Source organism: Nerophis ophidion, linkage group LG29 (assembly GCF_033978795.1).
Source record: "Nerophis ophidion isolate RoL-2023_Sa linkage group LG29, RoL_Noph_v1.0, whole genome shotgun sequence".
Classification (NCBI taxonomy): Eukaryota; Metazoa; Chordata; class Actinopteri; order Syngnathiformes; family Syngnathidae; genus Nerophis; species Nerophis ophidion.
Genome location: NC_084639.1, coordinates 4,070,076 through 4,080,075, shown reverse-complemented (window position 1 = coordinate 4,080,075; position 10,000 = coordinate 4,070,076). Strand labels below are relative to the sequence as shown.

Sequence of the window (10,000 nt, the reverse complement as noted above, 5' to 3'; positions counted from 1 at the left end):
CAAACAAGGAAGCCAGAATAAGTTCAGTAAAAAGCTCTCTGGTTGGTGGTCGACAGCAGCTGAGCGTGCCGACCACTAACCAGAGGCAGGTGAACCCAATTAATCCCCATGGAAACTAAAACAAACCCAGAGGTGCACAAACAGGAATGTAACAAAACATGTTAAAACATATATTTTCACACCGCTTATTCCCTTTGGGGTTGCGGGGGGCGCTGGAGCCTATCTCAGCTACATTCGGGCAGAAGGCGGTTTACACCCTGGACAAGTCGCCACCTCATCGCAGGGCTATGTGTATGTATATATATATATATATATATATATATATATATATATATATATATATATATATATAAAATGTAACAGTCTTTTGCCATCGTCGTGCGGGTTTAATGGACCACCCAGGAAGGACATCCTTTTAGCAGGTTTAACTCTGGTTTATTTTTCAATAAAAAAGCTTTAGTGTAGGTCGGATCACTTTTCAGCTGGTCCTTTCCACTGATCGCTCACGGTCCGCTCTTTCAGCCGCCGTCGTCGTCGTCGTCCTCCTCTTCTATGGCTCGCTCTCTGTTGCTCTTTGATCGCTCTTGCTCTTCATCTGCTCCTGCAGGCTCTCCAACTACTTCTGCCACAATTTCTCCTCCTTCTCCCGTTTTATACAGCATGAGGAGATGGATTAATCTTTTCCCGGTGTGTGAGCCACGCACCTGATTTAGATTGCGGCGGCGTCGCTCCCGGCACGCCCTGCCTCTCCGCTCCGCCTCCTTGCCGCCATCTTGGGCAGGGCTGGCGCGTGCCCTGCCCCGCTGCCGGCCCGTCGACTGCGCCTCTCCATATATCCATCTATCCATTTCCTACCGCTTATTCCCTTTTGGGGTCGCGGGGGGCGCTGGCGCCTATCTCAGCTACAATATATATATATATATATATATATATATATATATATATATATATATATATATATATATATATAATAGATAGATATAATAAAAAAATCTGTTCATGAATGAGTATATTTGTTCCGCCACCGTGTTCAATGGAGAAGTCTGATCTACATTTTGCAGGCAGCATACACCTTCCCCTTCAAACTGTCCTGGATGAACTGAAATGATTTTTTTCCAATCATTTTAGAACTTGCAAGCGTACTTCTTCTTCTTAATCGTCGTTGCCATGTTTCTTCTTATTTCTTCCGTTTCGTCTCTGTTTTGTTTTTGGACATTACTACTTGCCATAATTTTGAAGCACTGCAAGATGGGAATTTGGATGTTGCGTGTCAGTGTATTAACGTGCCGGCTGGAATAAATAAACACACGCTGAGAAATAGCTCCGTGCCTGCCTACTTTATGGGTTATAGATAAACCTACGGATAATGGAGACATATATAATAGTCTCCTTTTCAGGTTAGAGAGGACACTAAAGGCACGCCCCCAATATTTTTGTCCGGGTGGAAATCTGGAGGAATTCGGGAGAATGGTTGCCCCGGGAGATTTTCGGGAGGGGCACTGAAATTCGGGAGTCCCCCAGGAAAATCAGGAGTGTTGGCAAGTATGATATTTAAAAAAAACAAAAAAACACGTTAGTTCACCAGTCGAGGAAAATCATCAAACTACATTAATAACATCCTGTAATTAGTTTTTGATGTTATTGTTTTATCTTGATGGATTGAAAATTAACACCAATGAATTGACTGATGAACATTATCTCATGATTTATTCAGAAAGTTTAAATCATGACAAATAAAGATAGAATATTTGTGACGGACTCTTGCAGTCGTGCGGGTTCCATGGACCACCAAGGAAGGACATGCTTGTTCAGGTTTGACTCTTGTTTTTCCTAATAAAGAAAGTCTTTTGCGCCATCGTCGCTCCCATTGCACGCTCCCCCGTCTCGCTCTTCGGCCGCCTCCGTCGTCGTCATCCGCGTCTTGCTCTCTGTTACTTTCGCTCCTCATCCACTGCTGCAGGCTCTCCAACTCCTTCTGCCTCACCCTCCTCTGCTGCTGCCCCTTTTTCAGCGAGAGGAGATTCACTGATTGCGTACAGGTGCGCGATCTACGCACCTGATTTCGAGCACGGCGTCGCTCCCGGCACGCCCCGCCTCTCCGCTCGGTCGCCGTCCCTGCCATCTTGGGCCGGGCTCCGGCGTGCCCTGCCCCGCTGCTCGTTCGCCGGCTCCGACTCTCCACAATGTTATTAACCGCAACATTAAAAAAAACCCAAAACATTATGCTTGTACATTTTCAGAATGTGCTTGTTCTATTTGTAAACAAAGAAAACAATCAACGAAGTTGTCTTTTATTTTTAAGTCATCGTGCTGTGATTTTACCGGTGCCCATCTCAGCTATAATCGGGCTGAAGGCGGTCCACTCGGGAGTAGATTTTTCTCCATGTGGCCCCCCCCATCTAAAATGTGTTTGAAGCCCCTGGTTTGACGTCTAAAAACAACTATATATAAAGCCTACCGTTCTTGAATGTAGTATTTTATTATCCATCGATTTCCTTTTAAAGCGATGTCGGAGTGATAGATATCTTCCAGAAGGCCAACATGCCGTGCACAGATGTAGTTGAACCTAAGTAATATAAATTGATCAATGTCGTGGCTGAATCGTTATATTTGCCAGCAAAGTTACAGACAACCTCATTAAAGTTTTATTTATGGAAGCAGAGGCGTCTGCAGGCTTCCTTCCCCATGGAGAAATATCAACAACAATCCAAATGAGGTGTAAAATCGGTAGCTTCCCTCATGAACCACATCATCATCATCATCATCATCATCATCATCACCATCAATAAGCTCTTACTCGTCAATCACGTGCTAATGATGATTGTGCAAACGTGATTGCCATGGTAACGAGCATACTGGAAAATGGTAAATAATGACAATAAGAAACTGGCATTATGTAAAATATGTTTACCATAAATCTCAGCTATTATTTTCACTGAAATCCAAAAGTGGCTTTGTGTATTGTTATTATGGAGGTGTCACAGCATTTTTCATATTTTTACATTTTATTTTGTGATGAAAAATGTCTACCGTATTTTCCGGACTATGAGGCGCACTTATAATACTTTTTTTTCCCCTCAAAACTCGACAGTGTGACTTATAACCCGGTGCGCTTAATGTAAAGAATGAATTTGGTTACCCACCTCGAAGATATTTTATTTGGCACATGGTGTAATGATAAGTGTTTCCAGTAGATGGCAGTCAAACATAAGAGATAAGTGTAGGCTGCACAATAATGGCAATATTCTTCAAGTAAACAACAACAACATTTTATATGTTCCATTTAAAATATAGAACATTACACAGAGCGCTCAAAAATCTATGAAAATGTTTTAGTACGACTTTGGTAAGCTATGAAGTCGCACCACTTGATGGATTGTCGGCGCATTAAACATAGGAGTATTGTTATGGTGTGTGTATAAGGTAAGACATATTATCTGGCGTTTTGTTTTGCAATATTATGCTAAAGCAACTTTTCCTACCTTCTAGTACCTGCTGATCTGTATTTGGGAGCTGCATAAATCCTAAAAAAATTAGCGTATCCACATTTGTAGTCCGTAAGCTTCTTCTTTTTCTCTATCTACTTGTTATGGGACATTCATCCTGCGCGTTTGCCATTTCTAATATAAAGTTGTATAAAGTTATTACTTATATCTGTCAGTAAACTCACCATGAAAGCACTAAAACATACCGGCGTAGTGAGTTTACTTTATTCACCCAAGGAACTTTAGTTATTTGATCATTCCAGCCGGACGGTTTTTCACGGAACACCTTTCCGGCCTTGTTGTTGTTTCTGGATGAGGAGATGCTGCTCCGTTGTTGATTTAAGTAAAGTCTGAATTTCATTAAAACAGTTCGCTCCATATTTTGACACTTCTTCCACTTCCGTCCTTGCACGCTACACCGCTATAACAAAGATGAGGAGGAGAAGACGCTGCCGAAGGTGAGCCACGTAAATAAGCCGAAAGCGGCTTGAAGATGATCCGTAAAAATCATCTATGCAACATTTTGACCAAATAACCACCATTACATGTTATGTAGAGCAGTGTTTTTCAACCTTTCTTGAGCCAAGGCACATTTCTTTCATTGAAAAAATGCGGAGGCACACCAACAGCAGAAATCATTAAAAAACGAAACTCAGTTGACAGTAAAAAGTTGTCGTCGAAATTGTTGGATATGGCTTTAAGCCAGGGGTGTCAAACTCATTTTAGATGGGGGGCCACATGAAGAAAAATCTACTCCCGAGTGGGCCGGACTGGTAAAATCACGGCACGATAACTTAAAAACAATGACAACTTCAGATTTTACAACAAAATTAGGCTTAATAATGTGTTAATTCCATATATCGGTATTAGTTGATATCGGAATCGTTATCTAAGAGTTGGTCGATATCGGAATATCAGCAAAAAAGCCATTATTGGACATCTCAAGTCGTTATTTATACTTTCCGAATAAATTATGGGATAATGTTCTTCAGTCAACTCATTGGTGTTTATTTTCAATCCATCAAGATAAAATAACATCAAATTACAGGATCTTATTTATGTAGTTTGCTAATTTTCCTTGAATGCTGCATTAACATTATGCGTGTGTTTTGTTTACATATGTAGCATCATCTATTCTACAAAGATACACAGAATTGCTATTGTGACATCTAGTGGACACACTCAGAACAGCTGTTTCTGTCATTCAAAAATTTCGGCTCAATTTTATATTTAGCAAACTCATTCAGCGGGCCGGATAAAACCTGTTCGCGGGCTTGATCCGGCCCGCGGGCCGTACGTTTGACACCCTATCAAGATAAAATAATAACATCAAATTACAGGATCTTATTTATGTAGTTTGCTAATTTTCCTTGAATGCTGCATTAACATTATGCGTGTGTTTTTTTTACATATGTAGCATCATCTATTCTACAAAGATACACAGAATTGCTATTGTGACATCTAGTGGACACACTCAGAACAGCTGTTTCTGTCATTCAAAAATTTCGGCTCAATTTTATATTTAGCAAACTCATTCAGCGGGCCGGATAAAACCTGTCCGCGGGCTTGATCCGGCCCGCGGGCCGTACGTTTGACACCCCTGCTTTAAAACATAACCAAGCATGCATCACTATAGCTCTTGTCTCAAAGTAGGTGTACTGTCACCACCTGTCACATCACACCCTGACTTATTTTGACTTTTTTACTGTTTTACTTCTTGTATTGCACTCCTAATTTGGTGGCTTTTACTCTTTTTTTTTTGGTATTTTCCTGTAGCAGTTTCATGTCTTGCTTTGAGCGATATTTCCCGCATTTACTTTGTTTTAGCAACCAAGAACATTTCAGTTGTTTTTAATCCTCCTTTGTGTGGACATTGTTGATTGTCATGTCATGTTCGGATGTACGATGTCTTTTCTCCACAGTAAGTCTTTGCTGTCGTCCAGCATTCTGTTTTGGTTTACATTGTAGCCAGTTCAGTTTTAGTTTTGTTCTGCATCGCCTTCCCTAAGCTTCAATGCCTTTTCTTAGCGGCACTCACCTTTTGTCGCTGTTTCCGACATCTACAAAGCAGTTAGCTACCTGCTGCCACCAACTGATACGGAAGAGTATAACACGGTTACTCTGCCGAGCTCTAGACAGCCCTGACACTCAACAACAACACATCATTTGCAGACTATAATTATGTGCATCATGATAGACAGCATGTGCTGTTACAAACAAAACATGAAATAATATTTTACAGTTACTGTAAAATGATTGTTCATGTTTTTCGGTCAGTACAGATTGGTGTCCTATCGCATTGTGTTGTATGTTACAAAACCAAAGGCGTTTCGTGCGGAAACGAGCTTATCTCATGCCGTAGTTAGCTTTTACGGCTATTGATTGATACTTGTATTAGTGGATTGCACAGTACAGTACATATTCCGTACAATTGACCACTAAATGGTATCACCCGAATAAGTTTTTCAACTTGTTTAAGTTGGGGTCCACGTTAATCAATTCATGGTAATACCTAAGCATGCCGATGTGTTACTATGATAGAAAAATAGTTCCCCGGTGTTCACTCTTTCGATAACAATGTTGTTACAGCTTGGTTATTATACAGGTTACGTAATGTAAATAAAGTATCGTTGGTGGTTTTTGAATGCATTTTTAAAGGGATTTAGAAGTAGAATTGATTGCTCCCATTAGCTGGATTGCTAGCCACCACGAACGAGCCGATTTGTATATGTTATAATTAGAGATGTCTGATAATGGCTTTTTTTTACCGATATCCGATATTTCGATTTCGTCCAACTCTTAATTACCGATACCGATATATACAGTCGTGGAATTAACACATTATTATGCTTAATTTTGCTGTGATGCATTAAACAATGTAACAAGGTTTTCCAAAATAAATCAACTCAAGTTGTGTAAAAAATGCCAGCATGGCACTGCCACGTTTATTACTGAAGTCACAAAGTGCATTATTTTTTTTAACATGCAAAATAGCAGCTTGGAATTTGGGACGTGCTCTCACTGAGAGAGTATGATGAGGTTGAAGTGTGCGGGATTGAGTTGGGGACAGGGGTGCATATTGTAGTGTCTCGTAAGATTTAGTACTGCAAGGGGTTGTAGCTATTTGTTCTGTCATGTTTATGTTGTGTTACGGTGCGGATGTTCTCCCGAAATGTGTTTGGTGTGGGTTCACAGTGTGGCGCATATTTGTAACAGTGTTAAGGGTTGTTTATACGGCCACCCTCAGTGTGAGCTATATGGCTGTTGACCAAGTATGCCTTGCATTCACTTGTGTGTGTAAAAAGCCGTACATATTATGTGACTGGGCCGGCACGCAATATGTCCAATGTTGTTTTCTGGGTGGAAATCGGGAGAAATTTGGGAGAATGGTTGCCCCGGGAGATTTTCGGGAGGAGCACTGATATTTGGGAGTCTCCCAGGAAAATGGGGAGGGTTGGCAAGTATGACTGGGAGACACAACTGCTCTGTATTTCTCCCTGCGTTCATGTATCACTTCGTGTAGCGGCGTTTTAAAAAGTCATGAATTATACTTTCTGAAACCGATACGGATAATTCCCGATATTACATTTTAAAGCATTTATCGGCCGATAATATCGTCACTCCGATATAATCAGACATCCCTTGCTAAAATATTTGATTTATAAAAAATAATTCCTACTTAATTTATTGCAGTCACGTATTAAACTAACTTATATTGATAAACGAAGAATTACCCGCTCTACCAACCGGGCGGTTTAGCTCGGTTGGTAGAGCGGCCGTGCCAGCAACTTGAGGGTTGCAGGTTCGATTCCCGCTTCCGCGAACCTAGTCACTGCCGTTGTGTCCTTGGGCAAGGCACTTTACCCACCTGCTCCCAGTGCCACCCACACTGGTTTGAATGTAACTTAGATATTGGGTTTCACTGTGTAAAGCGCTTTGAGTCACTAGAGAAAAAGCGCTATGTAAATATAATTCACTTCACTTCACTGTAGTTTTAACGAGTAAATTCTCATCCGACAAATATGTTTCTCGTAATATTACTTCTTAATTCAGAAAATCAAAAAACATTTTATTGTAAAATATTTTATCAATATTGTCATAATTTACCTGATTGTAGGGATGTAGAGATTAATATTAATGATAAAACGCGGTAAAACTCCCAAGAGTGAGTAATTCCGTCAATATTCTGGTCACAAAACCCGTGATATTATTTTACTTGATTGTATGAGTTTTGGAATGTTGTTGTATTCTTTGTATAGTTTCTGTTAGTGCTCTTTTTGTCTCTAATTGAGTATTAGTGTACAGTAATACTTATCCAGGGTGTACCGAATGCAGTTAAAGTAGGCTCCAGCACCCCCCGTGACTCCAAAAGAGACAAGCTGTATAAAATGGATGGATGGATGAACAGTCATACTATTTTGGTGTGTTAGAATATGGGAGTGGATTGCTTCAGTGAAGCTTAAAAAGAAGGCGTCAGTGCGCTGTAATAACTCCGACTTTAGCCTCCAAAGTGGTAATGGTTTGACTTTGTGGTCTTATGGAGCACTAAATGAATTAATGAGCCGCCCAAAGGGGGGTATGGGCCTCCTCCTCTGCACTCTTATTTCTTTATTCCAGAGCACTCTGCAGTGTGATGAGTCCACCTTGGCTTTACTGATCCATCCATCCATTTCCTACCGCTTATTTCCTTCGGGGTCGCGGGGGGCGCTGGAGCCAATCTCAGCTACAATCAGGCGGAAGGAAATTTACACACTGGACAAGCTGCACCTCATCGCAGGCTTTACTGATCCTAATTTACTATTTAGGGAAATATTTTTTTTTTTTTTTTTTTTTTTTTTTGCTTGCCACCACTACTACAGAGCGGTGGTTCTCAAATGGGGGTACGCATACCCCTAGGGGTACTTGGAGGTATGCCAAGGGGTACGTGAGATTTTTTTTAAATATTCTAAAAATAAGAACAATGCAAAAATCCTTTATAAATATATGTATTGAATAATACTTCAACAAAATATGAATGTAAGTTCAAAAACTGTGAAAATAAATGCAACAATGCAATATTCAGTGTTGGCAGCTAGATTTTTTAAATAAATGTTGATGTTAAAGATTTCTTTTTTTGTGAAGAAATGTTTAGAAATAAGTTGATGAATCCAGATGGATCTCTATTACAATCCACAAAGAGGGCACTTTAAGTTGATGATTACTTTGCGCCTCTCAGACCTCCACGAGTGAAACTAGTGAAAAGATTTGACGCGACTGTGTAATAGTCCTTTTTATTGTCCCAAGGCTTGAAATTTCGCACAGGGGCGGCGTGGCGCAGTGGGAGAGTGGCCGTGCGGAACCCGAGGGTCCCTGGTTCAAATCCCCACCTAGTACCAACCTCGTCACGTCTGTTGTGTCCTGAGCAAGACACGTCACCATTGCTCCTGATGGGTGCTGGTAAGCGCCTTGCATGGCAGCTCCCTCCATCAGTGTGTGAATGTGTGTGTGAATGGGTAAATGTGGAAGTAGTGTCAAAGCGCTTTGAGTACCTTGAAGGTAGAAAAGCGCTATACAAGTACAACCCATTTATCATTTATTTACTTCTATGTGTGGAAATCTTTATTTATAATTGAATCACTTGTTTATTTTTCAACAGGTATTTAGTTATTTTTATAGATATTTTTCCAAATAGTTCAAGAAAGACCACTACAAATGAGCAATATTTTGCACTGTTATACAATTTAATGAACCAGAAAGTGATGACATAGTGCTGTATTTTACTTCTTTATCTCCTTTTTTCAACCAAAAATGTTTTGCTCTGATTAGGGGGTACTTGAATTAAAAAAAATGTCCACAGGGAGTACATCACTAAAAAAAGGTTGAGAACCACGGATAAAATTAAATTAATTTTATGTGTGTCATTAATGAATTATTATTGCAATTTAATACATAAATGTGTCATTCATTGATTTAATACAAATATATATTTAACTCTTTAAAAAAAAAAAGTATTTATTTTATATTTTATGATTGATTCAATTATTTCATGATTTAATTATTTGATTATCAGGTTAATTATTTCATGAACCTGTGTGTTAGCCCTTCATGAATTGATTCTATCCGTCAAACATAGCTGTCAAAGTCAGTGGGCGGGACTAACAACAATCTAGACCATGATGCTGCGTTCCATTTACCTGGGAAATGTCGGAGCTGGGAATTACTTAAAAGCGTTCCAGTTACGATGTCGGAAATCAAGATGTCGACTTACACACTGAATACAAACATCTTGTGGAAAAAAATGCACTCTTTCTGCAACCTTCAAACACGATAGATGAAGAGGAAACATGGACGCTTAATGCGAGCCAGGTCCAGCGTGTAGACCACATAGTGTTGTCCCGATTCCAATATTTTGGTACCGGTACCAAAATGTATTTCGATACTTTTCGATACTGAAAGGGGACCACAAAAAATGGCATTATTGGCTTTCTTTTAACCAAAAATAATAGGGTTCTGTCAGAGTTTGTTGTTGACGAACC

General features: G+C 40.0%; 1 protein-coding gene across 2 annotated transcripts in view; it reads left to right on the top strand.

Moving 5' to 3' along the window:
* Positions 1–10,000, top strand: part of LOC133545978 (complexin-2-like) — a 239,220-nt gene that overhangs the window by 33,247 nt on the left and 195,973 nt on the right. The window lies entirely within an intron of this gene.